Raw genomic sequence first — 12,571 nt, forward strand, 5'->3', positions numbered from 1 at the left:
CCGGCAAGGGAGGCAATGGCGGCGGGGGCGGGCGGGGCCCGGAGCGGCCGCCCGCCAGGGGGCAGTCGCGCGTCTGCGGGCCGCGGCCGGCTGGAACCGGCCTGGCCGGAAGTGGGGCGGCACCTTGGCTTCCGCAGCGACGTGCCACGTGCGCGGCCGGGAGGAACTGGAAAAAACAACAAGATGGCGGCGGCGTGGGGCGGGGCCCACCGGGCGCCCCTGAGCTGTCGGGTCCCATAAAGGGCATTGGCGTTCGTGGAACAGAACAGACGTGTGGAGTAGGGCGCGGAGAAGCGTTCTGTCCCTTTGTCCGGCTGCGTCGGCTGTGTCTGTTCTGCGCTGGGGGACGAGCAGCCGCGTTAGGCTGTCAGGCCCGGCCCTCCCCGCAAGGTCACTGCGGGGCATTCGCTTGCAGTCCCCGACCTGCTTCGCAGTCACAGTCCCGGTTTTTTGTGGGTGTTTTGGCTTTTTGCTTTTGGGCTTGTTGGGCTTTTTTTTTTTTTTTTTTTTTTTTTTTTTGCCCCTGCGTTTGCTGCTCTCTACAAACTAGGACAGCAGGAACGCCTTTCTCGGGGCGTTTTCTTCCTGAGGGCGAGGTTAGGGGCGGCAGATCCAGCTGGACGAGTCCTAGTTGGCTCGAAATGCAGTCCCTCCTCTCTTTCCTGCAGTTTTGATTGCCCGTTTCCTGCCTTTGTTCAGTTAGAACTACCTCCCTCCTGTTGGGGGGGGGGGTACCCTCAGGGATCTAGGCTTTAAAGTGGCCTCCCCGCCCTGTCCCAGTGTGGTATGAATGAGTGTGCCCAGTGTGTACGCGGGAGCTGCCCTGCACCCCGAATGTGTGGCAGAAGCCGAAGCCCTGTTGTTCTCTATCATCCACCTTGGTCATGTTTTCAGAAAGAAATGTAGATGTGGGTGGTTGTGTATTACTGCAGGAAATAAAGAAGGCGAAGTCGCTTAGTTCTTGGCTTTTAGAGAAAAGCCTGCAGCTTCCCCTTGTGCGTGGCTCTGGAGCTGGAAGACCGAGCCATTCAGCCTCTTTCTGGACAGTTGCCCCGGCTCGATATTCCTTCCTCGGCGTTTTATTTTACATGAGATTGAGACGTAAAAGAGCCAGTGTGGGTAAAAATAGTTAACACAAGACATGCTGCTTGTGATGGTATATTTAGAATAAAGGAGACGCTTGTCCTTAGTTGTATTTATAAATTTATCCCCTTATTTGCGTTTAGATGCTCTCATTCTTGGAAATTTGTGAGATCATTTAGTAAGTCTGTGAAATATTGTGACGGTTTGGCGGGTGCCGGATTGATAAATTTGTCCTCTTGCTTTGAGATGCTCATTCTCGGTAATTTGTGAGGTCATTTAGCCAGTCTCCCGAAATGAGACTGTTTGGGGGAGGAGGGCGGGGTTGTTTGTTTTTAAATAATAAAACTTGCCTCCCAAAGGTTGGGGAGGTTTAATTAGTAAAAATTTCTGAATGTACGAAGGGCCTGAATGAGGGCACGCTACAGTGACAAAGCTCAGGGAAGACATTACTTTGTTTACGAAGGAGCCCTTACGGTTTTCTTGGTCTGGTGGGGTTTTTAACACTTACGCTGTGACCAAAACTGCGTCGCTATTAAGTGACAGACTAGAAAGGGCATAATGTGGTCAAGAGGGGAAAAAGAAAGCTCGAGGCCTTTATCTTAAGGCTTAAGTGCAGATTTCTGACCCCAGCAAACGTTTGAAAGAATTTCCCTTCATCTGCTTTTTGTATCCATGCCTTACAAGGTTTCAATGCAGACGCGGCCATCATTTTGCAAAAAAGGGCTGGACTGTTTCCAAAGGATTCTTTCACCTGAAGGGGTAAGGACCCTCTCTCCCTTCAGCCTGGGAAAAGAATGCAAGCATGTGGTCAAAAGGGGCCTGCCCCATTTAGTCTTTGTATTTTGCAGTGATTACCCCCATTTTGTCTCCTTTTGTACACATGATTCAGATCTTGGGCAACTTTTTTCTGCAAAAAGCACTGTGCACAAGAATTAGTATCCTCAGGACTTAAGTTGTTTGCCTCCAAGAATTTCATTAGCACTGCCCTCCTGTTAAAAGGAGAAAATGGACTTTAAATTTTAGAATGAAATGTTATAGCAAATTTGATTTTTTTTAACAAAAAAAAAAAATTAGAAGAAAACTAAAAGAATCTGTACTCCAATAATTCAGAGATACTTATTCAAGATACTTAAGTATCAAGAGATACTTAAACTTATTTTAAGTTTGTTTTCGGGGGATTATGTTGTGTGTACAATTTGGTACCTTTTAAATATATATTGCTTTAGTTTATATTACTAAAACAAATTATGCTCAATAGAAAACAGGAAAAGTACAGAAAAATACAAAGAAAATCACCCAGAATGCCACTATCAAAGTATAACCACTGTTAAACAAATGGTTTGTCTTAAAGTAATACCATCCCTAGTTTTGCAACTCGTGGTTTGTATTTAGCCACATATAATGTACATTTTCTTAGGTCGAATTAGAATGTTAATGATTTTTAGAGCCTGTGTAATATTCTATCAAATGAATTAACCATTAACTACTTACTATTGAACTCCAAATTTGTTTGCCAATTTTTGCTCTTGTAAGTAGTATTGAAACAAATACTTATGTACAAAAAGCTTTTCACATTTTGAGAAATAAGGTTTACAATGAATCTGAGCTTTTAAGATTAGTTGGTACATATTGCCTCCCCAAACTATGGCGTTAATAGCATTCCATCTTGAGCCTTCTAATTACTGTGCATCAGCCTGCCACCTAAGGTCAAATCCCATCTCTTGTGCTTTCATTGCTCTCTTCTTAATTTATTTGTTTTGATTATAAATCATGTATTCTTGGCACATTGTTTTTGATATGGATGCATGTCAAATATGTACCAGACATGAGTGTTTAGGTTAAACATTTAAAAGGCATCCTTTCACTGTTAAAAATACAGAGACCTCTTTTTCTTGGAACTACTTCATTTCTATGTATAAATGTGACACAAAAAGAAATTAATTGCTGAAGTTTTCTTTCCACTGTGAGGCAAGTATATCAACTTTGTAGTTCTTGTTATAGAATAAATGAACTAAGGGAATATGAGGTTTTAGTTTAAAGGCCTCTAACCATCATATATCATTTTATTGTTTCCAGTGGTTTTGTTGTGGCTATACTGCTAGACCTTTAATCATGGGGACAGGAAAAACACCTCTGTTGGAAGCAAAATGACCAAGCCCAGTAGTTCTAAGGTTTCTGTAGATCACTGTGATGATACTGGGATACTCCTTACCAGGAAACCATTCTGGGGGTGCTTGGGTGGCTCAGTTGGTTAAGCGTCCAACTCTTGATTCTGGCTCAGGTCATGATCTCATGCTTCCTGAGAGCCCCATGTCGGGCTCTGTGGGCCGAGTGTGGCGCCTACTTGGGATTCTCTCTCCGTCTCTCTCTGCCTCTTCCCCACGTGCATGTGCACACCCTCTCTCTCAAAATAAATAAACTTTATAAAAAAATAAAAGGAAACTATTCTGTGTAGACCATTCTTCCAAAATTAACCTGTTTGCCACATCCTTCTCTCTAAAAATCCTTTAGAGAATACTGAGAAGTAAAAAGGAATTAGACAAATGTATGCATAAAGGATACATATCAATCAGCAGCCATTCTGTGATCATCTCAGAATTATCTCAGAGAATGTGACGCTCTTTCCTGGGGCAATATCGGTTCTATTCATCCCTATACTTTAAACAACCCTAGTCTCAAAAAATAAATAAATTAAACAACCCTAGTCTCTCCTTAAATGAAATCCTAATTGCTAAACTTGAAATAAGATCCATTGCCCTAGAATAAATAAGTTTGTTAAGAATATTCAAACATTTGAGACTTGAAGAACTACCATACATGGCAATCATTATTGTTCTAGAAGTCTTCCTTTTGGTGACAGTACCCCAGTGCAGAGGCTTATCTCTACTTAAGGACTATCGTTTTTGAGACCAGCTACTCAATAGTCTGATTCTGCAGACAAACAGCAATAAACAAACATGTGAAGATTTTTTTTTTTTTTGGTTCTACCAGCACTGTGTATCTGAAATTAAAACCTGTTGTAAGAGAATCCTTCACTCCAATCCTTTTAAAAGCAGCTCTAGATTTTTTTCATTTTATCATTTGTGTTTCATAGATGATACCCAAGACAGCAAATGGATGAATATTTTACATTTTAGTTCTTTTAAGGGACCATGGACTTTGAGCAGCTTTTGGGAGCTCTATAGCTCTTAGAAACCTGTCTCCTTGGAATTGAAGTTTACACTTGATCTTAGCCAAAAGGCCGAGAAGCGATGGAATTGAAGTTTAAAATCTGCTACTGATATAAACGAAGAAGGGGGCTGGGAGTAGGAAGAAGGAGGAGAAGGAGAATAAATATATTTTTGTAATACTTAAAGTTATTTAATATTCTTTAATCTTGAAAACATCCAGATTTCACTCTCAGGTACAGTTAGTGCTCAGCATTGAAAGGCAGAAGTCTCGTAAACTAGCCCCTCAAGTCAGCCCTGCCAGAAATAATAGAGGGAATCTAGGTTGTCTCTTGTCCTAGACTTTAGGCCCTAAAGTCTACACTGCTGTACTGGCAAGTTGTGGGCACGTTCCACCAGAGCCAGGGCTTTGTTAATGCATTATTACCTTCTAGTCTCCCCAAATCTCCTCTCCCCCATATCAGATAGCTCTAAAGTTCTCATTCTTTCAAGGCTCCATGGAGCAGTGGTTAATGGCTTAGCTGGATTTGGGTTCTAGTTCTGTGGAATTTACAAACTGTGACCTTGAGCAGGGTAACATCTCTGAGCCTCAGCTTCCATCCCTGTAAATTGGAGCTCTCTATTTCTTTGTGGTGAGAAGTAAATGATGGGCAGTACATAGCGCTTAGCACAGTGCCTGGCACAAATAAGCTCTTAGCAGAAGGCACTGATTATTAATCCTTCTACTTTAATCCACCTTCTACCTGCACTCTGTTCCTCATTCTCCTTTGACCAATTGCTTCCTAACCAGTCTGCAGCCGTCCTGCCTAGTGCCCTGAGCAGCTTGCTGTCCCTTGTGTCACTCTTTAAATATGCCCTTAGCTCTTTTATCTGCCTGGCAAACTCCTACTCATTCATCAAAACTCAAACCTTAATATCGTGAGGATGAAAGTATAAATCAATGTAACTCCTTAGAAGGGCAATTTTTATAAAAACCGTCAACATTTAAATGCATCAACCTGTGGATCCAGGAATTCTGTTTCTAGGAATACATCCAAAGGTAGCCTCACACATGTGGAAAAAAAAAAAAGAATATATAAAAATACTATTTGTGATAGCAAAACAAAATATTGTAAAATCCTACATGTCCTGTAGACCACTGGTATAAAAATTATGATTTATCCCTATAATGACATACAGGGCTATAAAAAAGAAGTGAGTAGATCCACAAGTACTGATTTCCAAAATATATTGTTACATTTAAAAAAATCGAGATATAAAAAGCTGAGTAGAAGACACCTCCACTTGTCTAAAAAGAAGAGAGAGGGCTGGTATATTTACATTACATTTATATTAATGTAATAGTGGTTGTTGCCTCTGATGGGCAGTCAAGGGTCTGGGTGAGGAAAGATTTTCTTTTCACTGTATATCTTCTTTTGTTCCATTGGGAAAATGACTATTTCTATAAAATATTACATTTTCCTTAAATTAAAAAAATACCTTAATTCCAAGCATCTGTTCTTTTGGGAAGCCTTGGCTGGCCCACTCCCTCCCTTCCCAGCCAATTTCTCCTTCCTTCCTACTTCCTGATCTGCCCAGGTGTTTTGAATGTAGTTCACCCCATTGTATTGAATCTAACTGCCTAAGAGACTGGATTCCCTAGAAAACCAAGAGCATGTAGAAGGTAGGATTGATATTGTATTCATTTTTTTAAGTTTATTTATTTATCTTGAGAGAGACTGAGAGGGAAAGAGAGAATCCCAAGCAGGCTCTGCACTGTCAGCACAGAGCCCGATGTGAGGCTTGAACTCACGAACCGAGAGATCACGACGTAAGCTGAAGTCAGATGCTTAACCGACTGAGCCACCCAGGCACCACAATATTGTATTCGTTTTTAGGTTCCAAAGATCCAGGCCGAGATGATACACATGCACACACACTTTTTTTTTTTTTTTTGGAGTGAATTGAAAAAGTCTAGCAATGGGTCTCTCCCACCACTGTCCTGATCCTATTCTGGTTGTCCAAAGGAGAGTTTGAGCTCTTGTAGACTCACCTTAATAATCTGGCCCCACCCTATATTATCAGATTTTCCCAGCAAACCCTCTCCGTAGCTCCAGCTACACCTGATTCTCACGGTTTTTTCCATTGTTGGTTTGTCCTGTTGTGTTTGATTGTTTTTTTTTTAATCCAGTCTCTTCACACTTCTTGCCTTTGCGCAAGCAGATTCCTCTACTAATGTCCTTTCCTTCTTTCCTGGCTCAGTCTCTTTCAAAGTCCCTTCCTCTTTCGGGTTGGTGATACAGTGGTGAGCCCAGCCATCTTCCAAAAACATTTCCCCTTTGAAACCTGGCTGTTTTTCCTCTGCCTTAGTCAGATAAACTTGATGTTCCCATGGCTATCTATCAAACTTGTGATCACTAGTCATTGACTGCAATTATCAGTTCCCATGGTAGTTCACTTGACAAAAATAAGGACTCTTCTAAGACAGGGATTTTTATTTTTGCTTATCTTACTGGTCCTGGAATTTATGCCTGATGTACCGAAGGACTCAATAAATAATTGTTGCATGAATGGATGAATGAACAAGGTAATAGTAAGTGCTCATGATATTTTGATGGGCTGCATGTGATAGCCATCTGTTACTTATTTGTGGTAACATAGTCGTATGCTGTGTGTCATATTTCACACCTCAGCCTGGCATTTTGAACCGGGAGCTTTCAGTGGTCATCACCACTCTAATGCAGATGGAGAAACCTAATTAAATGTGTCCTTTTTAGGTCCCTTAAAGTAGGATTTCCAGGGGCACCTGGGTGGCTCAGTCAGTTAAGCATCCAACTCTTGCTTTTCGGCTCAGGTTGTGATCTCACGGTTTAGTGAGTTTGAGCCCCACATCGGGCTCTGTGCTGACAGTGTGGAGTTTGCTTGGGATTCTCTCTTTCTCTGCCTCTCCCCCACTCACGCTCTCTCTCTCTCTCTCAAAATAAATAAATTAATTTTTAAAAAAGTAAGATTGCCAGATTTAACAAATAAAAATGCAAGTTGCCCAGTTAAATTTTAATTTTCAGGAAACAACAATAGTTTTAGCATAATTATGTCCCCAATATTACTTCTACTAAAAAAAAAATTATTCATTGTTTATCAGAAATCCAAATGTAACTGGATATTCTGTATTTTATCTGGCAACCCTACCACAAAGGCCGAATTCCCAAACCCTGTCTTCCTGTGTTCAGACCCGGTTGATTCTTCTTTGAGGATTGTGTGAACTATGCAGTCTTACCATCTTTGTTAAATAAACAACCCACATCTCCCAACTTCGCTTACTCATTTTTTTTTTTTACATATTTAAAAACTTTGCTTCCTTCCAAAACTCCTTCATTTTAAACCATCAGAGTTAGATTCTAATTTATAGTAATTTAGACTCTTAGCCACTTAATTGTAGAATTGGATCTGAGAGGGAAAATCCATGTGACTGTTTCCATTTGAACTTTCCATCTCGAAACAGAGATTATGTCCCAGCACAGCAGGCTGCCCACAGGAGGCATCAGGGCTGCCCTCCGAGGTTGGAAACCTTTATCAACCTCCTCCAAAAGCTGTTCAGGTTGTAAAACGCCACTTCACTGTGGAGGAAGGGTAGAAGCCACACTACCAAGCACTAGCACCTTCACTGGCCAGCTCAGCAGCCGTGAAGTATTATTACAGACCAGGCTTTCCATGGCAAGACTCCGTAAAGAGTTAGAAAAAGCATCTCATCTGACATGGGCATTTTCAGATTTCAGTCTCTTAGCCCTGGTAAATCTCATAGGCCAAAAATGTAGACACTAGCAGCGCCTGCACATATTTTTGTTTCAAAGGAACATTTCCCCTGACATTAAAGCACATTCCCCTACAGCTTACGAGCGACTGACAACTCTACACCACACACCTTTTTGTTACATGTAATTAGCTTTCCCTGTGGTTCTACAAAGTAAGATAATGTCACAAGTGTCCTCTCTTCTTTAACATCCCAACTTGAAACTTACAGGCTAAACGTTGTCCTACGCGTCTAAACTCGTGCAAAAAAAAAAAAAAAAATGCTTAGTGCTCAAATATCACAGCTGTGAGTTCTGAAAAAAAACATAAACGTCCATCAAATTACTAAGAAGTGGTGATTGGAATGTGACAGAATTTACATTAGGAGGGGAAAAAGGGACAGTTTAAAAAGGGCTTGGGGTGGCGACATAATGTGACTTAATAAGGCAAAAAAGCATAAGGAAAATGGCTCAGTCCTGGAGTGGAAAATCCATTTGCCAGGGCCACGATAAGCCTGGAACATCACCTTCACATTTCTCAAGGATCCATTCTGACACAGTGACGTCTGCAGTCAGAGTCTGGGTACAGGAGTGAATGGGTATGCCCGATAGTTTACAAAGGAAAAGACAACTATTACCCAGCAAACCAACAGAGGAGGAACAGAGTGAAGGACCATCTTTCATATTTTAAAACGGATTGAACAGAGATTCAATACGTCAAGAGCTTTACTTGGGGAAGGCCAATATTTCTTTTTCACCCGGATGTTTCCAGGATGGCTTCTAGTAAATATAGCTTGGTAAGGGGAATAAATTTAGAGCCACGGAGCGTAGGAGAATATATCCTAGATGTTTACGTTGCAAAAACCAGGAGAATTAGGTTATTTATTTGTTCTTTCAGAGAAGTAAGACAGTAATAAACCTATCCCTTAACTTGTACATCATAAGAGTTTCGAACATGAAGAAAGTTCTTTGACGACTAAGAACCAGGAAAAATCTCATAGATTATTTATTCTACCGCAAAAACTGATCTATAAAGAGACGATAAATTTTTGATGCACGTTGAACCCATCCTGTTGCCTCTTAAACACGTTTATCTTGTTTTTTGTAAGGTTTAGTGTGTTCTAATCTGTCAAAAATAGGTTTACTTTGCTTCAGAGCCGAATCATTTTTAAACTTGTTGCCTAGTCTATGTAACTTTTTCTCCAAAGTTGTTCCTTTCTTCCCGTTCTCGTGTGTTTAGTGGCTCTCTTTGCACCAGAGCCGATATTTCTTTCAGGTGTTTGGGGTTTTCCCCCCTTTTCCTGGTTATATGGAAGCTTATTCATTTCGATATTATTTGCCTAATTATAGATTTAGTGCTATAGACCGCGAAATGAATTTATTTCCTCTAGGAAGATAAAATGGAGACTCCACATTTTAGCTTACAAGGGCCACTAGCGCAGGGGCTTCGGGTACGAAATGAGCTGGTGCCTTTAAGAGCAGCCGCGGTAATTTTCCACGGCCGGGACAGCCCCGCCCACGCGGCAGGGGGCAGGGTGCGACGGAGTGCGGCTGCGCGGCGCAACGCGCGCCTCCCGTTGCCAGGATACCGCCCCCTCTACCCCCGGCCCCCAAAGCCCTTTTGTTTCCAAGATGGCCTCCGAGTTCTGTTTTAATACGCACGGAACAAAGCGAATTGAACACCCTTAAGCTTAGCGGAAAACGAGAATTGTATGCCTGGCCTTAAGAGTGTTTGTTGTCAATTTTTATTTACAATTAGAACTTTACAAAAGTCCTCTCTGTTGAGGTTGTCTGGATGGGAGAAAAATCGGGGATCGCCTCAGGGTGTGTGAGCCGTGGTCTCCTAGTCTTTTGGCTTCAAAGTTGGGGATATGTTCGTTTCTTTTGATAAGAATTCTGTTTTTTCCTGTTACACTAGCTGAGGAAGAAGTGTTTTCAAATTTAAACCGGTCTATGACGCCCCATGTTAAAGACCATATAATTAAGTGGAGCTCAATCAGTGTAATTCCCCCTGGCCGTATCCGCTCTCCTTTAAGAATACCTGTTGATTTTTCTGTTTTTCTTTTTCCTGAAAGGTTAGGTTAAACCCAGATTAATCTCATGGTACCATTATCATTATTTTAAGATGGTAAATACCTCTGGGGATAGGAATTATGTTTTACTCATCTTTACGTCCCAGAGGCGTTTCTGTCTATAACAAATCTTGGAATAATGTTGCTAAATAATCCTAATTAATTTTTGAGGCTTTTTTACTAGCCAAGCACTGTGCTAAGAGGCGGGTACTATGAGATAGCTTTTCTCTCCTGTTTTACAGGTAGGGAAACTAAGGCACCAGGAGGTCGAGTAGCTGCCGGAAGCATCGCAGCTAGTAAATGAGGGAAACGGAGTCCAGCCCAGGCAGTCTAAGGAGAGCCTGCGCCAGGCTGCCGCTGTGCCACATACTGCCTCCGAAAACACAGCAGGGTGTCCATGATGTCTTCTAATTGCAGCACTTTTGGGGGGACAAGCGTGTAAGTCTCTTTCCCTGAAATAATGTTCCTCTTTGTTGTGAATAGACTTTTCACACTTGTATCAGTCAGGGCGTTTAGACGCTTACCAGACCCCGAGCTGGAAGACACAAATTCAACTAACCTTGGTGGCAGGTGTTGGGCAAATAAAATTAAAAACAAAATCTTCTGCCAACACGAAGAAATCTTTGCACAAGTGGAAGAGAAAGACAACAGTTTCATCACTGAATAAAGAAAGCATTAAACCGAAATAGGACGTGCATCACATCAATCCATTGAGAGACTGGAAGGACAGAAAGAAATTTCACCCTTTTGCACAGCTAAGCAGATACACCCTATCACATACCTGTTCTCAGAATAACTAGTTTTAAGTAAGAGGACTTGGCACCATTTGTCATACAGAGTTCATCTTGAACTCACCTTGGCAATTGGCAGCTGGAAATTGGTATTAGCTAATTCGCATTATCCAAAGGAAAAAGTAAACTTACACCTTTATCACAGGAGGTAGGTTTGTAACTTGGAACGGGGAACCTGAGTTAGACTCCTACCCTGCCACAGAAATAGGGATGCTCTCTTCCTTGGTGATTACATTTCAAAGAGATGGCTCCCAGGTCATTCCCGGGTTGTAAAAAGGGCAAGAGGCTTATTTAGCTTTTAAAAAGGTTTACATGCCTCTCAAAGGGGCAGAGAATTTACAATCACAAATTTTCTAAAGTAAATGTTTGACTTTAGAGACCCCTTCTGTACTAGGGAAATTTATTTCTTTAGATTTATATTTACCCTGACACGAGATACAGAGACCACTCAGGTCAGCTCTTCCAATCAAGGAGTCTACTTGGATTCAAATTTTCACCTCACCAGCCCGCCTTTTCACACAGACATAATAATGAGTTAAAAAGTAGGAAGCCAGGAGAAGCATATTACCTAATGCTGAGGGTTAGGTTTTCTATTTTAATTCGAATTCTTACTTCCTGGTTACTTTGAAATTACATCTAATTTCCAGCAGATGCTGAGTGAATTTGCGTGCTGCACTAGACCGTGAAAATGTGTCTAAGACCTGCCAAACAGACAACTCGCTTTCATGTACTTTTGAGTTCAGTCTTAACTCTTCTGTCTTCCCTCTTCATTGCACAGCCTTGGACATGTCTGACGGGGAGGACCTCCCCCTCCCCCAACCTCTTAAGCCTCCTCTGCCCGACCTCAGCTTCTTTAACAAAAGGCTCAGGTTGCTTGTGGCCTCCATGCCTTAGCATAGGGTGATACCTGATACTGGACCTCCTTCCTCTACGTTTCTGCTTGTGTCGCTCAACTAGGAAGACAGCTCAGCATACCTACTTTCTGAATCATTTCCTGACTAGCCTCCCTGCCCACTAACCTGCATCTGACTTGATCTCCCCTGGGCACACATAGACATGGGTGCCTAGTCATGTTAAATGTATTAGTCCATAAACTTCTTGAGATTGAAGATCTTTCTTTTTTTTTTTTTTAATTAAAAAAAATTTCAAGGTTTATTTCTGAGCAAGAGCAGGGGAGGGGCAGAAAGGGAGACCCAGAATCCTAAGCAGGCTCCAGGCTCTGAGCTGTCAGCACAGAGCCTGACGCAGGGCTTGAACTCACAAATCATGAGATCATGATGTGAGCTGAAGTCGGATGCTTAACCAACTGAGCCACCAAGGCACCCCAAGATCCAAGATCTTTCTAAAACAAACAAACAACAAAAAAAGGCTTTGAATTCCCAACACCTCACAGCAGGGTGCCTGATGCTCAAACTGGTGAATCACAGGCTTCATCCAGACCACCAAACTATTTTGTTTAACTCTTTTTAAAATTTGATTTTTAAAAATTCCAGATCACATTTTAAAATCTGGATTTCCCTACAAACCAGGGTCTTTGACGTCTCTTTAAAATTAAGATGTGGCCATCCTGGGTCTGCTCCACCAGGTAGCTGGTAAAGATACTGGCCACTTTATTGATTTATCTTTTGACGTTTATTTACTGTAAGAGACAGAGAGCATGAGTGGGAGAGGGGCAGAGAGAGAGAGAGAGA

General features: G+C 41.8%; 1 long non-coding RNA gene across 3 annotated transcripts in view; it reads left to right on the plus strand.

The window, feature by feature from the left end:
• The first annotated feature begins 9,601 nt into the window (after window positions 1-9,601).
• Window positions 9,602-12,571, plus strand: part of LOC121042443 (uncharacterized) — a 39,921-nt gene continuing 36,951 nt past the window's right edge. For 2 of the 3 annotated variants that reach the window (XR_005796200.1, XR_005796199.1), the window contains exons 1-2: window positions 9,602-9,727; window positions 10,332-10,527. This is a non-coding gene — a long non-coding RNA (uncharacterized LOC121042443). Of the gene's footprint in view, window positions 9,728-10,331; window positions 10,776-12,571 lie in introns of those variants that run through there. The other variant, XR_005796198.1, reaches the window with a different exon arrangement.

The sequence above is a fragment of the Herpailurus yagouaroundi genome, unplaced genomic scaffold (genome assembly GCF_014898765.1).
Source record: "Herpailurus yagouaroundi ecotype Mexico unplaced genomic scaffold, PumYag 185, whole genome shotgun sequence".
Classification (NCBI taxonomy): Eukaryota; Metazoa; Chordata; class Mammalia; order Carnivora; family Felidae; genus Herpailurus; species Herpailurus yagouaroundi.